At 38.1% G+C, this 20,956-nt stretch overlaps 1 protein-coding gene across 5 annotated transcripts in view; it reads right to left on the reverse strand.

Moving 5' to 3' along the window:
- Nucleotides 1-20,956, reverse strand: part of NFIA (nuclear factor I A) — a 405,480-nt gene that overhangs the window by 198,714 nt on the left and 185,810 nt on the right. The window lies entirely within an intron of this gene.

A 20,956-nucleotide genomic window follows, 5' to 3' on the forward strand; every position in this document is an offset into this window, starting at 1 on the left:
TGTACCGATGCATCTGGGAGATCCTAAAGGGCTTGTGAGCAAAAACAGGTTCTTGCACACCTTTATTGAATTGCATTTATTTTTTATTTTACTGATAAAAATACAACCATTTTTATACTAAAAATTTAATCCAATCAATTTAACTTCTAAATGAGACAATTTAAAATAAAGTAACATTTAATTTTAAGATGAGATAAATAAGTTAGATCAAAAACTTTCACAGAAGTAGAAGTAAGCATACTTATGATACATTTTCTTGGGGAAAGGAGAAAAAAGTCAGGCAAACTATTTCAAGTACAGAGTTTTTTATGTAAAGCATTCTTCTGAGACTTGAAACAGTATATAACATGATCGAAAAACAAACAAAAAATTTTCTAGAAAAATCTCTGTATCTATGGAAAGCCTGGATCTGCACTGTACCTTGACTTCACAGGGTTAGAACGGGCTATCTGAAATCTGACCACATTTTAGCAAGAAGTTCAATGCAAGATCAAAAGGTCATGACACTTAAATGTGATTAAATTGAAAATATTACTTCTATTTAACCAATAGAGTTATAGCTTTAGCATTCTCTTTCTTGGAGACACTGCGCAAAGAAGTAGTACTACGAGTGACCCTGGGTGGAGAAGTACTAATTTATTACTGTAAGAAAGACTCCCTGCTTTTAGGCAAATGAAGATTTTAATTATTGGAAAGTACTTTTTTTTAAACGTCTATTTAAAAACTTTTAGATGCGCTTAACCTGGTGCATAGAGCAAAAATTCTAGATTGATTCAAAGGTTCAAATGTGAAAATCTGAATTTTTATTTAAGTCTGGCAAAGTGATAGCTTTTTATCATAATGTAACAATAGCCACAATGAAGACACAAACCAAAAGTATTACAGTATTTCTCAAAAAACTTTAGAGAAATTCTTCAGAATGAACCACAAAGTTAAATACAAAGTCTGCACTGGAAATTGGAATATAAATTTATATGAGATCACATTTGAAATTTTAACTCAATTAATAATTATATTTATAGCAAGTGATTTTAAAATATGGCATGATTACCTTCTCTTTTTCTAAGGGAGTATTCTGTAACTTTGCAATTAAAAATTATAAATTAAAGATTCTTATAAGCAATTCAACATGTTTTAGGAGAAAGGCATACCTTCATTATTTGTGTACTGGAAATTTTTAAACCATTAATAGCCACAATTGAAATCAGAGAAAATATCTAAGTTTGTCTTAGGGAAAGTTAAAATTCTTCTTGATGTGCCAATATAGATACCTAAAATTTTGCCAAACAGAACATTTTCTTTGGAATAAGACTAGTAAGCTTAACTTTCTATCTGATAGCTTAGCCGATGTTCTTTTTCTTGGTGTATTAATATCTTTATGACCAATCACTTCTTTGTGAACAAAAGGAAAAATATTTTTTATCTCAATTAATTTAAATATACCATAACCAATTACTTTTCTGAATTTTATCTATCAATATTAAGGCAAAAAAAAAATGAAAGATCCAAACAACTGTCTTAATAATCTAAAAGCAGACTTCTTTGCTCTTTGAAATTTTCTTTTACATTTGTCACCCTGTATTTATAGAAAGATAGCATAATTACAGAAAACATGAATAGCAACAAAAGATGGCAATAGATATGTTCAAAGAAAGTTTAAAATTCCAAGCCACAGAAAAAGAAGCAAGCAAACAGCAACCGACTGAGCGGCAGGGAAACAGCTCAGAGTTGGTCTGAAAGGGGCCGCAGCACTCTTGTGAAAGCTCAGCTACCAACACTGGAGGAGGCATCTAGCCAAACTGAAAACGGAATTTAATTTCCCAGTTTTATTCAAAAGCTGGGGATACTGTTCTCCACCAGAGGACTGCATACTAAAATACACCATCCTAGTAACTGACAGGAAAAGCCAAAGATCTACAAGAAAAGTTAAATGATCTTAAAACTTAATTATTTTCTACCATGGGCCATTTAATGCCATTTCTTTTTTGAACCAACGAGGAACAAAATTACCCAGTCCTGGTGCAATTCTTGCTGAGGATGGATGGGCTCTTTCTTTGGTATTACAAAAGGTCAGCGACGCTGTTACGTATGGGGCCAACCAGGTGACCAGAATTATAATTTCTACCCATACATAATTGGTACAAAGGAAAGATCTCTTTCTTAAGTATTTGCATTAAAACACTATTATGAAAGCAAAAAATTAATTCAATTTTCTCTTGTGCATAGTTCGTAGAGACCTGTCAGAAGCCAAAGTAACTTCACATCTTACTTTTGGGGACAATTATCACACGGCCTTTTGATTCCCACCACCTGAAATAATTAGAGGCCCACAAAAAAATTCACCTGCATAGAATTGGGTGCCTTTCTTGTACCTGAGTCCCCCATGGCAGCAACTTTCTCTGGTTTCCTGGTTGAAAGCCAGAAGATTTGTATATTACAATGAAGAGAATATTATTTAAAATGTGTTTAAATGCTGGAGTTGGAAATGCTATTGGGAGGAAGTACATCAGGGTTATCAATTTTTCTCCCCATCCAGGGATTTGTTTTTTGTTTAAGGAACCTTAGACTTCAACCTAACCTTGAAAAGCATTTTCTTTCGGTTTCTAAAAAATTTATGAGCAGAAATTTAAACCTAAAATAGACAGGGTTTTCATATAGGAGGCTAGATTGAGACCTCTTAATTGAACTGGTAGTCATCTATCTATGCATTTTTATGGCGCTTACAGCTATACTGCTGGAGTACTCAGACAAAGATATTTCACTATCAATATAATCACTTGGGAAAGGAATAAAATAAATCCTAATGCCAACACACTAGCCTGAGCTTCCATAAGCTTGTGCAGTGCAGGAACAAAATCTTGTACTGGATTTACTACTTATGCACGGATCCAGGCCCCCTCCCCTCAATTCTGCTCTCCTTCAATTTGGAACCTCAAGAGAATACTTCTCTTGGGATGGTGAAGAGTGACCAATACAGGTCAGTAGGGTAAAACTGATTGGGCAAAAATACAGACTTCACTTCCATGTATTTTCTGTTCTCCAGGCAGGAAGCAAAGATGGAATGCTGTTAAATCTTCTTGTGCCCAACCCAGAATTAAACTTTTCCTCTCTCTCTTACAGTGTGACTTACATTATGTTGCACTAAGGTACTTTTCAGTGATCTCGCATGAGAATCAGAACTCCGTGAGAAAAGAATTCCTTTCTTATTCTAGTCTTAGGTCCAGTACCTTCCAAGAGTACCTGGCCCAGCCAAGGATTTGATAACCACAGAACTAAAAGGATGAATTTTCACTTGTTCAGCCTTCTAGGGCTGAACCACTGCCAGTGACTGAAAATACACTAAGTTTACACCTAAAAGCTGACTGGGACTTACAAAATGGAAAAGGAGGGCAGAAAAGGTCTTTATTTCTGCTTGATGTCCCCCTTCGTGGGACCTGGCAAGGGAGAGGCACATCCCTCTGGCTCATGGCTGGGAAATGTTGCACGGCATTTAGAAGTTACAAACAATCACCTCCTCTGATCCCCTGGCCGACACATGGCAAGAGGCTTCTCAGAATAATAAGAGCTGAGGACAGTGTCTGACACATGAAAGGCCCCCAGAAATGTGTGCAGGCTAAAATGATGGATGGCAGAAATAGTTCACACATTCAAAAAATCCAAAGATAAGAGAAAGCAGCCATATTCTGAGGCCCAAAGAGGACCTCAAAATCCTAACAACTGCTATTGTGAATAGCTGATAAAAGAAGGGCAGCCATGCAGTGGTGGGGAGCACTTCCCACCCTGAAACAAACGAGTGTAATTCCTATTCAGTCAACATGAAATCAACAAAAGTCTCCAGACCCCAAAAGTACAAATCCAGGTTCCAGTGGAAAAGTAATTTTGCTTAAGTTCAAGCTCCCCACATGCATACTGATTTGGCTAAAGACGAAGCTTGAAAAGGCTTTGTTAGAGTTTTGTGTCCGGTTTTAAATCTCCCAAATTAAAAGGTGATACGAAGAAGAAACGAGAAGGCATCCAGAAACAAAAATGAGTTAGTCGAGTGAAAGAAAGAAAGTGAAAATGCCGCCAAAAAGAAATGGAGTTGTTGTTTATAGTGTGAAAAAGGAAAGGCAAAGTCGGGAATGAATCCTTTCCTCCAACTAAATGAAGCGTTAGGAATGCTCCTGGGGTAAAAGAAAATAAGGAATAGGGTGATTATACTCTGAATATAATAAACAGTTACCCTCTAGGATTGTGGCCCTGAAAGATTTTCAAAATTTAGGTAGGCTTTTTTTTTTTTTTCTTACAGAGGTTTGGTAAGATGAGTAGTTTGCAAAAGAGTCAAACCAAAGAATCCAAGATTCATTTTTTCTACATCTATGATATTACAGAAATCTATTTCTGATTGGTAATCTAAGGCTTAGAACTACTCTATTTTGATCGTTCAGTACCATAAGATGTTTATTACAGTAAGGAAGTCTAGAAAAATGGTTATAATAGATGCATTTTGCTTATCAGTCTTATAGCTGCAGTTATAAAAGAAGTGTTATTGTAACACTTTATAACCTTTAGGAATATTGTCTATGTTTTTCCAGTATCACCATGGCCTTAAAGACAGAGGTGTGAGGAAATATTTTAAAAATCTTTATTTGAGAATGTAGACTGTCACTGCACAGTTGCCCATACGTATATACAATCTGCAGCTTACAAGTAAATACTGATGAATACAATATTATCCGCTAAATATAACATTATCCATCACGGTCTGGCAAAGAACAAACAGAATTTTGTAATACCATCATTAAATCTAGACCACCAAAAATCTTCAACTACCACCAGCATTTTCAGAGAATGGATATAAATCTTTTAAGCTCAGTAAACAACCAAACCAATATTTAATGGCAATTAATGTATACAACTGTGGTCCACTTAATGAAAAATGAATATACAATAACCTGGTTTAAAAAAAAAACAAATTATGAGATGAGTCACACCATAAAAGTTTTCTTATCTTTTTTAAAATGGAAATACTCCACGGTTCTTTAAATGGGAAGTCTTAACTGTATTTAAAATACAAAATTTGGCCTGTGTAACTTTCCCAGTGAGCTAGAACTGCGTGTGTTATGATAATCATAGTAATCAAGGGATGCACAGCAAATCCTTCTTCACCAGAAGGGAGGTAGAGATGGGACAGAGGGAAAGCCCTCATTCCAAAAGGACCAGGCTAGTTTGCACACGTTGGTCCCTGAATCCTCTAATCCGGATTCGGATGGAGCAGGAAGGCTGTGTTCACGCAGCAGCGACTTGGAAGGGCTCCACCAGACCACCCCAGGGGCTGCCAGCTGCTCAGGAGATTCACCCCCTCACCACTTCCGGGTATGGCATTTTCAGGGTTGGGATTAAAAGTGTTACATAATCTAGACGACTACAAATTTCCTTCTTGAAATTATTATTTTTTTTTACGTCTCTTTCTGAAGAAGAATATGTGAAATATTAAATTTGCAGGAATTAGACTTTTTGGCATTAATGCTGGTATTCTAGGCCCATCTGTTTAGTCGGGGCTGTGTATGATGATGAGACTGTTTAGGTTGAAGAGTGATTCAACTGTCTTATCACCTACTCATAAACGTGTTACTTGGCTACGTGCACAGGGAGGTTGTGGAATGATACACAGTTTTAACACATTGAGAGAAAAGTACAATGGTCTCACCATTGTTGCGCTATGACACTGAGGGGGAAATCATTTCTAAGCTTTGAAAATTACAACTTCAGTCACTCTGAAAGTAAAGACCAAATGACTCAATCTTCAAACCCCAATCTTCGCATGAGACTGATTTCAAGTCGTGATGGGCTTTTTCAGTGAAGTTATAAATGAAGTCAATGGCAAGAATGTGGTGATTATAAAGATGTGCAAGTGTGCTACTTGGACTCAGTTTCTAATTTCTCATGTTTTCTTTGACAAGGGCCATGACTGAAATAAACTAAAATGTTGAGGTAACCTCTGAATTTTGTTTTTCTCATCATAGGAGCTATGTTAATACATGATGGTGACCTGTTGATCACTTCTGAACTCACAATACTGAGTCAACCTGGTTACCTACCCACTCGTGTAAACAAAGACTTGCCTAAAAAGCCACAACTATAACACTGTTGCACATCAGACCTGTGCTCAATTTCTCCTTTTGAGTCAGTTTTTTCACAAACAAAATGAATTATAACAGTAAGTTCTTGGAGTTCTTCAACAGAAGAGAATATACTTAAAGAGTACTTGAACAGTCATCTATACAACCGGAAGTAGTAAAACTCCTTGTATACTTTCATGCTATAAAAACAAACGTGTCAAATGAAAATGATGTATAATTTAGTTATAGTCTATACACATCATTTTCATGTATCTTGGTATCTGTCAAAAATTTATTAAAATAATAAAATGATCTCTGAGGATAATTATGTTAAAGTTCAGTTAGTATTCTAAGGATTAACTATTTTGCTTTTTTTTTTTTTCGTATTTCACTATAGAAAAGAGTATGAAACGTTAAAAGGATAGAACCCTAAAAAAATCTCAGCTGTATAATTTAATTACTCTGCATCTCAGTTTTTTCATCTGTAAAATGGGGGCACTCATGACTATTTTGATTAATTTAATAGAGTTGTCATGTGGATCAAATAATGCAAGAAAACCTGGTTTTGAAACTATAAGATTCCCCCCAAAAGAAATGTACATTTACCACTGCAATATAAATCTTACCATCCATAATACATTTTTGCTTCTTTCAAAAAAAATCAAGCCAAACTTATACATGACATGATTCTGGTATAAAACATCAGCATCACACCTGGTTTTAAAATAAAGGCTCCTAATTCCCATATACTGGGAAAGAGATTATCTCTGATAATGGAAATGTAAATCTCAGCTTGCCGTTGTTTATTCCAGACAGACATTTGTGTGTTAAGTCTGTTTATCAGGCAACACTTTGTCTAAGCCAGGAAGTAGTCAGTCTTGGTAACAAGATGTATGCAAATGAACTTCCCATGAGTCTCCACAGCAAATTGTAGTAAGAAAAAAAATTTCTTGTTACTTTACCAGCAAGAAGCCACCTCAAAAGTAGACTAGAGACAGAGCACTCTGAGCTAGACTATGCTGATGAGTTTAAATGAGTCCTAAATATGTGCTCACAGTCTGTTGCTCTTTATTCTAAGCAGACTTGGTGCCTTACATCTGTTTATCAGACAACACTCTGTCTGGGTACTCAGGCTTTGTAACCTGTGTGAAAATCAATGGTGACTGTAATCCCATGAAATAACCTGTCGGAGGCAAAACTCCAAACTTCCCATCACTTTAAGAACCCCCACCAACAGATGTTCCTATGAAACCTTTGAAACTTAAAAAAATAAATAAATACATCCAATTCTAACATTTTACCCACCTTCTATCTTAATTTTTCTACTTTCACTGAATTCCCTAATAGCAGGACAGACTCAGGACAGAATGAATTTTATCATGCAATTTGGGCTGACAAATTAAAAATTTGCTAACATGCCTTATCTAATGGTCAAGAACAGAGAGTTTTTTTTTTAAATACTTTTTCTATTATAATAGACAACTACTTATTCTTTTATTTTATTGTTAAAGTATTTATCCCAGGATCCTCATTTTTTATCCTAATATAACTGACTCCTTTTAAAAAAATCTATAACTGCAGAGTTGAAAAATGTATTTTTGTTGTTGTTGGTGGTGGTGGTGGTTTTTTACAGGGTTTGAAAATCTTACCAAAGGCATCAAATTGGTTGAGCTTGTCTTCCTAGACAAAATAAACACTTTAGGACTCTACTTGTTTGTATTCTCCTCAGTAGTGCTGTATGCATCAGCAGCTAAAAACAAAGAAACTTTTTAGCTGCTCAGACAAAATGCAGAAGCTTCCCAAACAAGGAGGCAAAGGAGGGGGCATAGGTGGAGGGGGGGGTGGGGGTGGAGAAGTGTGCAGAAAGTCTGACAGTCCATTCAATATAGGGATGATGGCTATAATGCATCCAGGGTCCCCTTGCTAATTAAATATGCATTGGCACAGTTTTGATCGATGCAAGCCATGGATCAGATGACACACCTGCAAAATCTTGAGCCCAGAGCTCCCAGGAAAAGGGAAAATACAGTCTTGTCTCCTTATCTTTGTTTTCAAAGGCTCTCAATTTCTGTGCTTAGATATCTAATTTAATTCTCTCACCCCTCAGCAAACTGGATTAGGGAAGTCAATACTGCCTTTGTGCATCGACAGGAAAACACAGCTTTCCTTTTATTCAATTTAGCTATGACCTTTAGACAAAGATAATGACAACTGTCTAAAAGTAAGGTGAAGGCCTCGAGAAGAAGACCCCTTGAGCTAAAGCGCCCATGGAATTTTGGATGACAAGATGGTGGGGTTTACTGTGACATTTTCCTGCTTGAGAAGGAAGAAAGGAGAAAAGGGAATTAAGAATTGATGGTGGGGGAAGGGGAGGGGTGGGAGGCAGGGAAAAAGCATGGTGGAAGGGATTTCGATCCACTGACTATAAAGGACCAAACTCTCACAAATCAAATCACTGGACCCTGTCATATTCATAACCAGAAGATAATGCTGTCAAAGAAGAGGATGAGAATGGCATAGTAACAATTTGCCTAAAAAAATGCAGACGCCTTAATGAGAAGGTTGAAGATTCTGTGGTTGGGTAAATCAGGAAGTTTGGGGATTTTGTTTCTTTTTTTTTCTTTCCTACCTCCTCCCTGCAAGCAGAGAATACAGGACTATCAGATGTTTTGTGAGTACCAGCATAGGTGAGAGCTAGATTTTGGAGAAGCCTGGGACTCCTCAGTGTTAGCAATGTTCACACCAGTACTCCTAATCAAAGGGGAAAATGATATTGGAACAGTCTCCTGAAGAAACATTGCTTCCTTTTAATGTCCTCGTCTTTGGGCTCACTTATTCCATTTATTAATTCAGGCATTCATCAATGCATCTGCTGTGGGCCTTCTTTCTCCCTGCATACCTGAAGATACAAAATTTTAAAAGGCAAGGTCTCTGCTCTTACAGAGTCCTCAATCAGAATAATGATAATAAAACCAAGATTCTGTGGCATCTACTTTTGATTAAGTCCCGTCTCTTGGTGAAATTAATGTGCAGCAACTCATGTTATTGAGTACATTTGTAATGTCTTTTATTCTCTTACTATTTGCAATCTGTACTGTACCACTAACTGTAGCCTGGTAACAGAATTTCCAGTAGCCTGGATGCTAACTGTTGATAGGAATAATTGAGATTAACTTTTCCAGTAAGATATACAAAGGTTTAGGCAGAGTCCTTTATTACTGCATAATTAATGCTGTTGGGAATGGTGCAAAATATCAAAAAACTTTTTAAAAATCAGGATTTTCTCCCTTAGACATAATTTCATGATGCTATTCATAATCAGGTCTGGCGTACTCCCTTTAAGAGAAATGACAGTTTAATATAGGTAGCTGCGGTACACTGAAAAAAGTAGAGGACTTGGTATTAGAAAACCTGAGTTTGAGTCTCTTCTTGGCCATTTATATTTGTTTTGTTGAACTGGACAAGCCCCTTCATCTCTCTGAACTTCAGTGTACTCGTCTTCCAGATGCCTGACTTTAGAAATTATAAGAATGGAATGGCGTGATTTGAAATGCCTTGTAAATTACAGGAGCTATAACTCTTAACTGTACACTGCATGGACACTGGTTTTTAACACACAGAAACTGGTTGAAGAATCACACTGACTTCTTACTTGTATTTCCTGTGTATTACTGTGTATTACTGCACAGAGCAGGGTATCTGGAACATACAGGTACTAACAGATTCTTGTTGGGACTGAAATCAGAAGGTGAAAAAAATTGCTATTTCAGGGCCATGGAAATACAACAGGGCCTCTTTTGGGAGATGTCAACAGATGTTTTAGGGTGAATTTTCTGGCTTCTTGGGGGGTTACATGACTGGATGGTGGTATATCCCATGTGGTGAGAATAGACTTTATGGGAATCATTGGCTTGGCTTTCTGGTCCTAGATTCAGGAACAGAATAGGTGTGCGGGGGAGGCAGTTAGGTATCCTGTAAAGGTTCTTTCCAGCCCTAGAGTTCTAATTTGAAACAGATCATTAGCAATCCAGTTGTTGGTCTTCTGGCTGCATTCAAGGCTGGGACCCATATTTTAATCAAAAGGGACTGGGGGATATTAGTTGCTGATCCCAAGTACAATTAGAAATAACATGAGTTCAATAATCATCAAAAGTCCAGACTGTCTATTCTTTACCTTATGAATGACAACAAATACCCTGCTATGAATTGTAAATGCTTATCTTCAGTGACTTGACCAATCCTCACCACAGAAGCCAATAAACAGTTTTCTCTTTATTTCTTAGTCTATGATATAATTCAGAACACCAGAAAACTTGTTTTCGGAGCTACTGAATAAGGTATCCCTGAAGAATTTAGTCTAGGTCCTAGGTCCTAGACTAGCATTGAGGACAATACTTTTTCAAAAATATTTCAGATACACACACACACACACACACGTGTGTGTGTGTGTGTGTCTGTGTGTGTATATAAATGTATATACCATACATTTATATGTATGTACCCATAAATGTATGTACAGTTGACCCTTGAACAACGCAGATTTGAACTGTGTGGGTGCATTATACAAGCAGACTTTTTCACTAGTAAATACTACGGAACTACAAGATCCAGGGTTGATTGAATCTATAGATGTGCAACTGTATGTATAAAGGAACCACATACACTGAGCAATGACTGTAAGTTATACGATTCTTGATTGTGTGGTGCATTGGTACCTCTGATCCCTAAATATGTAATATTTTTATCACATAAATACATGTATGTATTTTAATTTCCATGTGCTTTCAATTTTCATGTTGACAGTAACTTGGTTTCTGCACTTTTAACTAACATGCATGAACCTAGGAGCTATCATTTGGTCAGTCACAAAAACGGCACTAAGGTTCTCCACAGCATCATAATGAAGCTTTTTGCAAGTAGAAATAATGATATAGGTTTTGCCTCTATGTCTTTATGATAGATAAAATGATTTAAATGTACTGAATCATCTCACTTTTAGGAGTTTCCATGTGGATTCTATCATGGCTTTCTCCCTGACATATGCAGTGCTAAGTTATTTAAAATTAATTGCAGTACAATATTTTAAAATTTCTTCACATGGTGCTAATCTCGAGTGCTTTGGATGTTTGAACCACACTTGGAAGCCATCAAGTTCTGTGTATCTTTATACCCTGCAGCAGTTAAACATGCTAAAAAGATTAGTCAGTGAACTTTAATCTATAACCAAAACTATACTAAATTATAAAATTTCAAAAATGTGTGAGTTGATACAAATGAGAAAACTACAAACATCCTACAAAAAAAGAAGAAAACAAACCTAGATCATTAAAATACATGAACTGACTTATGTAGATCTGAACACAGAAAAGCTTTCAGAAATCCACCACAGATCATGGGATCCTACCCACTTACACCCAGTTAGGTACCAGTTGAACTTATATGCCTTTATCTTCATCTAAAGTTCATTTTATCTGTCATTTAATTTTCATTTTAAGGTGCAATCTGTATTCATTTCTGTGGTCATTTTGAAGGGGGGATAAGTATTTTCAGTAACTCAGTATGGATGAGTAATTTGCTTAGTAATAATCCTAAAATTAAACTGTCTCCAATACAATTACTAGTAATAGTTTATGTAGGATTAGGCAAATGAACTACCTTCAGGATATGCTTTTTTTCTTTTTTTAAGGATAATTGCTTTACAGAGGAGGGAGATGGGAGGGAGGTTCAAAAGGGAGGGGATATATGTATAACTATGGACGACTCCTGTTGAGGTTTGACAGGATATGCTTTTTTTTTAAGTTTCTTATTTGTCACCTGGATTTATTTTGATTTAAAATATCATGTTTTCTGGAAAGTTTCTAATAGAGGTGCTATTTCAATAACTGCTTCTCATAAAAAGTTCAAGTGGTGACTGGGACTTCATTTTTGTTGATTCACTTTTCAAGAACCATTATCACTCTAAAGAATGACTAATAATTAGTGATTCTTAGGGCGGAAAGCTTATTTCAGTTCACCAACCATTTATTGATCACCTACTATGTACAAGTCATTGAGTCTTTTACTCAATTCTGAGGTGGCTCATAATATTGACTAAGAATTCCACTCATTCAACTCTGGACTGTTTATTAAAGTATATATTGTTGTTTAGTCTCTGAGTCACGTCTGACTCTTTGTGACCCCAGGGACTGTAACCCAAGAGGCTCCTCTGTCCATGTGATTTCCGAGGCAAGAATACTGGAGTGGGTAGCCATTCCCTTCTCCAGGGGATCTTCCTGACCCAGGAATCGAACCTGTGTCTCCTGCACTGCAAGTCAATTCTTTACCACTGAGCCAATGGGAAAGCCCCAAAGTGTATATTACTTATGTTTTAAAAGTAGCTACTTCCCCCACAGCCCCAGTTAACACCAGTGGTGGTAACATGGAGTTTTTGAGAACACTTTCCTAAGTCTATAAAGGAGGAGAAAGGAGGTAGAGATTTCCACAAAAAAGAAATGGTTTATCTGATTGTTTTCCGTTTAACAAAAATAACAAATCTCTGTAGTTTCTCAGTTTTTTCAATTTTGGGGTCATGGTGGAAGCCTACAGACAAGGAAAAGCTGACAGGGAAACTGGAGCACCACCATGTAAAACAAAATTGAGTCATACAGCAAATTCCCACGGTTTGCTGTATGACTCAGGAAATTCAAACCGGGCTTGCGACAAGCTAAAAGGGTAGGACGGGGTGGGAGACGGGAGGAGGTTCAGGAGGGGCACACATGTGCATCTATGGCTGAGCCATGATGATGTATGGCTCGTAGGATGGGGTGGGAGACGGGAGGAGGTTCAGGAGGGGCACACATGTGCATCTATGGCTGAGCCATGATGACGTATGGCTCGTAGGATGGGGTGGGAGACGGGAGGGGGTTCAGGAGGGAGGCACATGTGCATCTATGGCTGAGCCATGATGACGATGGCAGGAGCCAGCACAGTAGTGTGATCAGCCCTCAATTTAAAATAAATAAATTAAGGGGAAAGAATCGAGCAGTTCTATTTGCCAATCATATCCCACCTCACCCCTACACTCTATTACTGCTGGGCTTCAAGAAGCAACGTTTAACCCCCTATAGCATTCACACAGCCACGGCCTTAACCCAGGGTTCAGAGAGAGTCCAATATCACCTCTGTCTTTTCAGATTTACAATATTAAGCAAAGAATAAGAGGTGACTAAATCATTTTTGGTTGAAATCGCTCACTGGTCCTTCTAAACTGTCCTTGGTTACTAGAAAAGCAGATTGAAAACAAATTATAGGGACTTCCCTGATGGTCCAGTGGCTAAGATTCCCAACTCCCAAAGCAGGGGGCTGGGGCTGGCTCCCTGGTCAGGGAACTAGATCTCACATGCCACAGTGAAGACTAAAGATCCGCAATGTTGCCTAAGACCCAGTGCAGCCAAAGAAATAAATATCTTCTAAAAAATTGTAAGTGAGAAAAACAAAGAAAAAGTATTAAAAAAAATAAAAATCACATTAACAAAACAAGTGTTTTGAACAGGGGTCAGAAATCTCAGTTCTTCAAAAAAGACAGGAATTTTTATTTACAACAGACCTACGGAGAGTTACAAGAAAAGATCAGAGTTTATTCAGGAATTAAAGGTGACATAATAACCTGCATGGTATCTCTGAATTATCAGGTTTGTATTGAGGCACAGATGGAACATAGTAGAGGTTAACAGGGGAATGATATAAAAGAAGGGATGAAGGCCTCTGTTATTTCCTTTGATTCTGGATACCACCTCCAAAAACAACATAAAATTTCATAATTCTTTTCCATTTAGTAAATTTAGGGCAATTCTTTCTTGTTATATTTATCCAAACGATCTCAGAAAAAAAAAAAAAAAACATCACTGGGCTGGTTTTCATTTTCCATTTTTATTCTATATTTTAACAACTCATCTAATGATTTCCTTTTCTCCTCTAAATGGAAACCCTCTTGAAAATTTTCAAAGACTTAGTCAACAGAGTTTTCAGTCTTTATCATACAAAATAGCCTGACATCTACACTACTGTGGTCACGTGTCCTCCCACCTGGTCTTAAAACCAGAAAGCACTCTGTCTTAATGCCGCCATGTTCGCATTGTCCTGACATGCTTAGACTTCAAAGGGGAAGACTTTGAACAAACCTATTTGAAAGGAATTTCATCAAAAACAGTAGGCAAAAAAAAATTTTAAATGAACAGGAAGAGTGTAACATCTCACCGGCAGTAGATAGGGAAGTGAATTATTCAAAACTGTATACAAACCTTGACATCATCATGAATAGAGGCAGACTCTAAGGAACCCTACTGAGAAAAGCTGGTATTTACACAGTAATTGGAAGCAAAACAAAACAAAATAAAAAATTTTCCACATAAAGAAAATCTCATACACTGCTCCTGATAATCCCATCAAAACTCCCTATTGCGGCAGTACCCTCGAGGCACAACCTCGAGATTTCCGTCAGGAGAGAAAGTACAGCCCAACATTAAAAAGTCCCAAGACTCTCTGAGAAGAAATTCATGCAGAACATCAAATGTTACTCAACATTTTCAAGGAACCATGATATGTCAAACAGACCACATGATGCAAGTACATTTAAATATAAGTTTCTATTTCTGTTTAAAAATAAAAAAGATCAGAAATCTGAATCTGGAGAAGCAAAATCTCTTGCAGGTTTAGAAAGCATATACAAAACCTGGCAAAATAAAACACTGTTCACTGCCACCATCTGCTTTCTGGCACAGAGAAAACTTCTACTAACAGCAACATTTTCTTACATTAGAAAATCCACTAATTAGTTTTGTTGTAATAAGAAAAATAACCTTTGCATGGAAGGCAGATCGCCAGCTCACTTTTTTTGTTGTTGTTGGCTGCACCTTGCAGCGGGCCTGTAGCATTTCCATGTGAGGCTCACCTCTGAGTTTCTCTCCCCTGGAGTACTTTATTATCCTCTGTTTGGTCTAAAGAAAGTATTCACAAATGAGAGATCAAAAGTGAGAGCAACAGAGAGGAAAAGCTTTAAGGTATTTGGCTTAATATCCAAAAAGAGAACACCGGGTTCAGAATTAGGAAATCTGGGATCCAGAATCAACTGTTAAAAGCTCCATAAACCTGGGTCTCATTTTCCTCATCTTTAAGGCTATTAAAGTAAATGAGCACTAGTTTTCTCCTAAAATCCCTAAATTCTTGAAGTCTAAATCATTTTTTTCCTAAGAATTGTATGTCCCAAGAAACGAGTGATTGCAAAAGAGTAAGTGGAATTTCAGATGTCATTGATCAATCTGAAATAATTTTAGAAATGTTGACATATGCTGATCAAAATATTACAAATCTAGCAACCAAGGAAATGGAAGCTCGACTGAAATCCCTTAATAATACACTCTAATCATTTAGTCAGCATATGATTCCACAAATAATGCCAACAGACATGGATCGAGCACCTACTGTGTGCCCGGCTTCTTGTGAGCCCTGGAGACGGAGCCCTGAACAGGAGGCTCACGTGCTCCGGGCTCCCAGCGTCTAGGTTCCAGGAAGCCTGCAGGCCCAGGAGCTGCCGCAAGTCCGCCTGCTGGCCTGGACAGGACGGCACCAACGTGGAGAGAAAATGTGTGTGTGCTCGCTACACTGCAAGATCTGTTCGAAAGTTCCTTAAGAAAATAAAATAAATGGGTACAATTACTTCTGAGAGATTATATGGAAAATAGATGTCATGTCTTTAGAAGCAAAGCAAAGCAGAAGGCTGCAAGGGCACACAGAGCCCCTTGTGAAAGATGTTTCAGGCTCACGCTGTTCAAACTGGCCCTTTGCCTCAACTGAACAAATTCCTTAGTCAAAAAGAACTCACCACTTCCATTTTCTCAATCTTTTTTTCTGTAGGTTCAGACTTAGCTACATTTAGAACACAAAACTGCAATGCAAGATGACCTACTGCCAACTCATAAGTCCCTCTGCCTGAGGAGTAAGTGACAGACTGCTGCAAAGTTTAATTATCCCACTGGTATTACACAGACCAGCCCACACTACTATTCTCAACTGTATGGCAACAACACACTGATAACTAGGATAAGTAAGTGCCCCTTGGGTTTATTAACCCTCAACTGCCATCAGTACTCTTGCCTGGAAAATCCCATGGACGGAGGAGCCTGGTGGGCTGCAGTCCATGGGGTCGCTAAGAGTCGGACACGACTGAGCGACTTCACTTTCACTTTTCACTTTCATGCACTGGAGAAGGAAATGGCAACCCACTCCAGTGTTCTTGCCTGGAGAATCCCAGGGACGTGGGAGCCTGGTGGGCTGCCGTCTATGGGGTCGCACAGTCGGACACGACTGAAGCGACTTAGCAGCAGCAGCCATTAAAATACATTAATTAAAACTTTTAACATTTTACCCAAAGCTTCCTATCAAATATCTGAAAAGATTTTGCTTAATTTGTACAGTTCTGGCTTTGCTTTTACCCTGTGTTTCTGTCCACACCCCACTTAGGCACAGAAAGGAATTACATTCTTTTCCGAGACCTGTTAGTCACATGTATATAGCACAGATCTCTGCCCTGAATTTAGAATATAATTCAGTGTAGAAGAGGATGAAGACAGGATCCTTTCCCTTCCTCTTGGCAGAATTAATCCCTCCTTCCTCTGGCTTTCTACAGCCTGGTTACTAAGAACGGGGCTCAGCTTCTATTTCGTTTCTCCGTGAGCAGAATCCCCATCTGCCCCCCCAAACAAGTAGCAAGGCTGTGAAGGGCACACACTTAAAGACGGGCTGGCACATAGGAAATGCTCAATAAGTGACCTTGAATGGAGGAATAGAGGTGGGAGGCTACACTGGGCAAGACTTCTACACAAGGCCTATCCCAGAGACTGCCTATAGATTTTTCTATCTCCTAGCAGAAACAAAGTACAATCAGAAAACAAGGTGTGTTTTTCAATTAAGGCTAAAATTCCTGAAATGGCTACACACAAGGAAGGAACTTCCTTCTTCCCATGAGAGATGGGCAAATGACTTGTCTAGTGCCCACAATAGACAAAATTAGCCAAAGGTTTCTAAAATTAGTCAAAATGGCTTATTTTCTATGTATTCACCCTTTATCAGGTGATATGTTTTAACATACTATATCCACGAAGTGACATGATTTTGTACAGATGATAAAACAATATAATATATACTTTCAAGGCGGGTAAGGACATATAATAAAGGCTGATAAACTAAAAATAAAGATTAAGGAAGTAGTATTCACATTACACAATGAGAGAAAAAAAGCTTCATTTATGAGCTAAGTAATAAATGGAAAATTGTGGACCTGGGACAGTTTTGTTTTTTGTTTTTAACCTCTATACTATGCTTATATTGCCACAGAAATTGATGATCAGTTTGCTAACCTGCGGCAGCAGAGACAGACAAATTACTGTCACATTCCACCCCCAATCTATTCTTCTCTCATCTCTCTGGGTAACTGAGGTAAAATTCTGCAAGGATATTGGATTTCCCTCTGGCTGAATAAAGGAACTGACCTTGAAAAATATAAATACAAAGAAATTAATTCTTTGCAAATTTTCTAAAATAGGTGGACTATAATTTTAATCATAACTGGTACTCCCTTAATAATAAGGGATTGAATGCAGCTCTAAAGTTCAAAGTTTTTATTTACCATATTTATAAAAATGGTGCATCTTTTTCTCTCAAGCCTTGAGGTTCTCTTGCCAGACCAGCATAAGAACACACACACAGTCACATATAAGCATACAAACAGTGACTTGTTAACCCTCCTTTCTTGGCCAAAAAATAAAACACACACACAAAAAGTGGAGTTTGGGTTCACAGAGTTCTTATTTTCTGGTTTAAACTTAACAACACTTAGGGACTAAAAGCTATGCTAGGGGTCTATAAGGCTAGAAATACTTCCTGCTGGGCTTAAATTTGGCCTTCCTGAGAGCAGAGCAGCCACAGCCACATCAGTTCATGTAGGAAGCTTGAGTACCAAATTAAAAATCAACTCCCAAAATATCTGAGTTATCAAAGCTAAGCAACAAAGCACCATAGCTTCCATTTTTGTGCTATGGAAACTCCGTGACGGAAGAAGCCTACCACCGATTGTGAGGTGAAAACAAAAGAGACACCTTTCCTATTCACTCCAGCAACTGCCAGTCAGGTCTCAAGAAGATTAAAGACCAAAAACTTTCACCAGAACCAAAACCTTAGTGAGGGCCTGTACTCACTATGGAATGCCATAAAAAATCTACTTTAAAAGGATCTGAGCCGCCTGAAGTAGCACACCTTTGATGTGACCACATTTCAAATGGTTTGCCCATCACGGTACGGCTCCTTGGTCTGTTTCCTTTATTATTCGTGTGGTTTCGTCTTTCTAAATTCAGACTTCTGCCCCATCCTAGGAGGTGAGGAGAACGCAATGCACAATGCCAAAGCATTTAGAGCGAATCATATGGTATCTGTACTTGATAACTTTTCATAGTTTTATATGAAAAGAATCACTGCATATGGAAGATTAAGCGTTTTTTAAATGCTAGAACACGGAGACTTCCTTTCAAACAACTCAGAGCAAGGGGTAGACTGCTGACACAGCAGCGCTGTGGTCTCAGTGCGACTGTGGGAAATGTCAAATGTATGGTCCTGGGGGTGATTGGTGGATGGTTTTGTGGTGTGTATGGTGTTTTGTTTTGTGTGTGCTTTTTCTTTTCTCTTTTGAGCCTCTGACAGAAACAGAGCTCCACAAACTTTCTGGCGACCTCCCAGGAAAACAGAAGGAAGCTGTATCCTGCACTTCCCCTGGGATCTAATGAAATATACAGCCTCTGGGCTTCTTTCAATTTGGACTTTCAGATTGCTAAGCCAGTGAAAAGGGGATCCTAGCTGTCACAAACGTCACATGCTCGGGGTCACCTGCTGCTCGGGGGTTCTCATGCCAGTTGTTGACATAATAAGCACCCCTTACACTTTAATTACAATTCACAGTGTGCAAACTATGCAATCTGCTTTAAGGCAGACTGTCTTTTAAATCAACACTAAAATTCTATTACTAATATGGCCATGAAATGTAGCAGGGGAAGGGTGTGTCCAGATGACTAACTATATGCAGATATCTGCCATTTGGGGACAAGATGGCCAACATTTGTCAAGAGATAAAATGGTGTTGCTGCCCTTAATTCTGGGAGATGGGACTTTATTCTAATTCTGCTCTGAGATGCCTTTGAGGGGACCACAAAAATGAAATACAACATGCTTCATGGGTAGCACTTTCACATTTGTATAACTGTGTATTTTTTTTCCACATGGGGGCTTACCTATTCTGTGTAATATTTTGCCTATCTAACAGGGCTAGTCAATGGTTAAAGGACAAGAAATTTCTACTCCCTTGCTTATTCTCCCCTGTAAACCTAGGGCACTGCTAGAAATGTTTAACAAATGCTTCCAGAGTTGTGTTAACGCTCTATCATTTGCTAGATCCTTGTATTCTGCTAACTACAGACCCATGTAAGCTATATTCTTGCAATCAAAACATGAAAGGTTATTTTAAAACAGAGCCCATTTAAAATAATATGACAATGCAGGGAGCTGTTTAAAAAGCGCTAACACATAATTACAGTCTACAGTTTTCTCCAAAAACAACAGTGGAAATTAGTTATAATTATATTACAGAGAACTACTATAAACATAGGTGGGCTAACCTTTGAATGAACTGTCCCAGTGCTCTGGGAATTACAATCTCACTTTCAGTGCCACAAATGACGTAAGTTGATACACTTGAAATAAAACCAGGCAAAGTACTTTTATGCGTAAAAAGTCTGACTCAAACACCTTAGTTCAGCTATAAGTATGCCCCACTGTAAAACACCACTGAACCACCACTCCAGCAACAAAACAATAATAATTTTAAAAACCCAGAAATCCAAATTTATAAAAATAGTAAGTAGATATTTAAAAAAAATTAATAAAGCTTATACTTGCTTTAACGAAGGATAAATCTTAATTACAAATGTGACCCAGATAGGTCAAATGAAAGTGAAAGTCACTCACTAATGTCCGACTCTTTGCAACCCCATGGACTATACAGTCCATGGAATTTTCCAGGTCAGAGTACTGGAGTGGGTAGCTGTTCCCTTCTCCAGGGGATCTTCCCAACCCAGGGACTGAACCCAGGTGTCCCTCATGGCAGGCAGATTCTTTACCAGCTAAGCCACAAGGGAAACCCATAGGTCAAATGAATAACCACTATTTCACTGTTTTTTTTTTTGGTGCCAGACAACACTAGATGCCAGGACAGACAACAGCAACAACAAAGAAAGGCAATGAGTTTATCTTACTTAGTTATGGTTATTCTAACACTGGAAGCAGACGCTTCCTTCAAAACTAGTAGGAGTTTTTTCAGGAAAACTCTCAATCCTCTGGCTATTGGGTTTTGTCTTCATTTAGACAGACACAGAGCTATTTTATTTTCTCCCCTATTTAAACACCTGAAGTCCTCACCTGGCTCTCTGTCACCCCCAGGTAAGCCATTTGATATCAAATTGCATAACAGTAGCCACCTGTAAGTGCGACCATCCTCAGGAGACAGGAGGGGCTCTGAGAAACACAATTTTACCATGAAACTCCGCATTAAGCTTCCCCCTGGCTTCTGACCTTGTGCTCCAGTTTTGGTACGAGCAATCTGTGCAGTGTTCTCAGCAGGTAAACTCCACCTTAAGTGTTCAGTCAAGTACCCTGACTCATCTGGAACTGGAGATGCTGATTTGTTTTTCCTTGCCTGCTTCCCAAGAACAAAATTCTTGGCACTGAAATTCAGGTTAGCACCCGGAGTCCTATTAGCTCCTGACAGAGTTCTGTGA

The sequence above is a fragment of the Bubalus bubalis genome, chromosome 6 (genome assembly GCF_019923935.1).
Source record: "Bubalus bubalis isolate 160015118507 breed Murrah chromosome 6, NDDB_SH_1, whole genome shotgun sequence".
Lineage (NCBI taxonomy): Eukaryota > Metazoa > Chordata > Mammalia > Artiodactyla > Bovidae > Bubalus > Bubalus bubalis.